The sequence below is a fragment of the Nicotiana tabacum genome, chromosome 11, assembly GCF_000715075.1.
Source record: "Nicotiana tabacum cultivar K326 chromosome 11, ASM71507v2, whole genome shotgun sequence".
Lineage (NCBI taxonomy): Eukaryota > Viridiplantae > Streptophyta > Magnoliopsida > Solanales > Solanaceae > Nicotiana > Nicotiana tabacum.
Window position 1 is genome coordinate 5,724,479 of NC_134090.1, and position 3,342 is coordinate 5,727,820.

Genomic DNA, 3,342 nt, shown 5'->3' on the forward strand with positions numbered 1-3,342 from the left:
AAAGCTCTCCCAGTGGCCAAGAATGATCTTCACAAAATTATGGGAATCTCCTCATCAACCCGGCAGTCTAGAATGACAAAATCTGTTGGGAACAAAAACTTCCCAACCTGGACTAATACATCATCAAGGATACCAGAGGGCCTCTTCACTGTCCGGTCGGCTAGCTGTAGTAACATGGACGTGGGTCTAGGTTTTCCTATGCCTAACCTTTTGTAGATAGCCTAGGGCATCAAGTTTATGCTTGCCCCTAAATCACACAATGCTTTAGCAAAAGCATAGCTGCCTATCGTGCATGGGATTATGAAACTCCCTGGGTCTGATAACTTCTCAGCTATGGGTCTCGTCACGACTGCACTACATGTCTGTGTCAATGTAATAATGGACAGGTCTTGGAAGTCGAATTTCTGAGACATTAAATCTTTCATCATTTTGACATACCCAGGCATCTCTCGCAACGCATCAATAAGTGGAATGTTCACCTGTATTTGTTTCAACATCTCCATGAATTTCTTATATTGCTCGTCCTTATGATATTTTGCCAATCTCAGCGGGAATGGTGCTGGAGGTCGCTTCTTTCATGTGATTTGAGTTTTATCTTGCTCAGGCATTGCTTCTACTGTCATTTCTTGCGCTACTTCAGTCTCCTTCGCAACCTCTTTTTCTTTGCTTGTGCTCTCTTATGCATGTTGTACTGTCACCTCAGTTAACCCTGTTGAATCATCAATCTCGATGGGTACTGGCACAAGTGTTTCAGTAGGTCAGCTTTCGCGAGCAATCTCTTGCTCCAGATCTAGGTCTCTACCATTTCGTAGACTCACTGCCATAAGCTATTTCGGGCCCTGATCTTTTGTATTGATTTGTGTGTCTGCAGGTAACGTTCCTTGGGGACGATTGTTTAGAGCCATAGAAATCTGTCCTAATTGAACCTTAATACCCTTTATCGCTGATTCATGTGAGTCTACTCTCTGTTGCATTTCTCCCGTGGACCCAATCAGTTGTTGCAGCATTCTGTTGTTGCTGTCCAGCATTCCTTAAGTTCAGTAAAACTATTATCTTGTCTCATAATCTGTTGTCGTTGAGGTTGTTGATAAGTCAGCTGCTGATTTTGCTAGTTGTAACCCTGTTGCCTTTGGTAAGGCACCACCTGACCCTGTGGTCGCATAGCTCCAGGATTGTTGTTGTTATTGTACTGCTGCTGCGCTGGTCTATATTGTTGATAATGTTGACCCCAATTCTGACCACCTTGCCTCTGTCCCCCATAATTGGCTACATAATTCATATCTTCCTGATATTGCTGGTTGTCATCTACCGCACTCCATGAGCAAACATATGGTTGGTTAATGCATGGTGTACATGAGCCCCCATTAGTTGCGTCAACTATGTGAACCTGCTGCTTCTGGCCTGATTCATCGATCTTTTTGGTGAGGATACTCATTTGCGTCATTAGAGTAGCCATATTTTTGGCTATAGAGTTGTTTGGATCCAAAGCCACATAGTGAACTACAAGAGTGATCGTAGAGTCTCTTGTCATCCATCCTGAGTTTTGAGCCATTTTATCGAGTAGGATCTTGCATTTTTTGAATGATTTGCTTAAAAATGCTCCACCCGCTGAAGCATCAATAGTAGCCTTTAAGATGTTTGCCAATCCCATGTAGAACCTCTGCCCCAACATTTGCTCTGGAATGCTATGATGTGGACACTTAACAAGAATACCCTTGAACCTCTCCCACATTTCTTGTAGTGTTTCTGTTGGTCTCTGCCTGAAGCTCAATATCTCATCAATTTGTTTGGCAGTCTTATTGGGTGGGTAGAACTTGTTTACAAATTGCTTGATTAATTCCTCCCATGTAGTGATGGAGTTTATGGGGAGTGAATTAAGCCAAGTCTGAGCTTCTCCCGTCATCGAGAATGGAAACAATAACAAATTTATTGCGTCTGATGTCACATTAGGTTGCCTTTGTGTGACACATATCGACATGAAATTCTTCAGATGCTGCTGAGGATCTTCAATGTGTGACCCTGAGAATAGTCCTTTGTTCTGCAACAAATGTAGCATGTTGTTTGTGATTTAAAATGATTGCGCTTGTATTTGAGGGACTGCAATTGCGGTTGCCAGATTGTCAGCGGTGGGTTGTGCCCAATTATATAATGCTGCTTCTGGTACAAGAGGCACCATACCCTGATTGTTTGGTTCATTCACATTGTTTCTGTTGTTGATTGGATTTTCTATTCCGTCATCCATGTCTGGTTTGATTTGTTCTGTCAAGTTTTGTTGTTGTTTGCTTTTCTTGTTTGCACGATTTAGTGCCTTGAAAATTTCTCGGGATCTGATAATGCTTCGAGCAGTTCACCAGTTCATGAGGAGTTCCTAGGCATGCACCTGTAACACCCAAGACTACAAACGTTAGAATTTCAATGTATTTGATTTAGAATGAAGAAAATTGACTACACTAAGAATTCTAGCACTTCTTTTAGCTGCAATTAATAATACCGTTAACTCCCCGGCAACGGCGCCAAAATTTGATCATGCCCAACTATGCCTTATAAAAAGGACAAGCGGTCATCGCAAATATATCCCGGTTAATAAGTTCGAAGTCCAATCCCACAGTGAATTATCCTATCAACCACAGCTTCTAGACTCGCACAAATTCACCCAAGCAATCTTCAGAAATATTTAAATAACACTTTGGATGTTTATTAACTAAATATTACGTAATGAAAATACAATAATAAATAACTAACTATGAACGGTTTGTAAACAAGAATTGGAATGATCTAAGGTTGTGATTTCCCATATTGTCGGAATCTTTTCCACTACGTTTTTTATAAATTCGCCTAAGTCTTCTCTATCGATCATGAGCACTATGACTGTCGTACCTCTCTCCCGAGTAATTATCACAATTTACTAGACATATTATCCCGAATTACGCTAGCTGGCATTAAGTATGGCTCACTCAGATCGCACCAAGATTTCGTTATCCCTAATCCCACCTTTAAACCCTTCGTATTGATCCCTCATATACATTAGGAGTGATTTTGTTCAATAACTACCTAAATATGCACTCTCTCCCGAGTAATACATACTAAATAGGTACAACTAATTGAGGGGCCTTCAATCAACCACATGAATAATATAGTTGAACAAATAGAGAAAATACTACGACAAATTTATATTAACGTAACAAGAAAATCATCCTTCAATAGGTTCCATCAAAACCCTAGATTAGGAGTTTAGCTACTCATACTCATAGTAACAATATCCCAAATATTTTGCATAATTCAATTACAAAGTAAAGATGAAAGGATGTAGAAATCGATGATTCTAACTCCCAACGGGTGATT

At 40.4% G+C, this 3,342-nt stretch overlaps 1 non-coding gene across 1 annotated transcript; it reads left to right on the forward strand.

Annotated features, from left to right (window-relative positions):
• The first annotated feature begins 1,682 nt into the window (after positions 1–1,682).
• LOC142166625 (small nucleolar RNA R71) lies at positions 1,683–1,789 on the forward strand. The gene has a single exon (XR_012697028.1). It is a non-coding gene; the product is annotated as a small nucleolar RNA R71 (small nucleolar RNA).
• Positions 1,790–3,342: the final 1,553 nt, after the last annotated feature.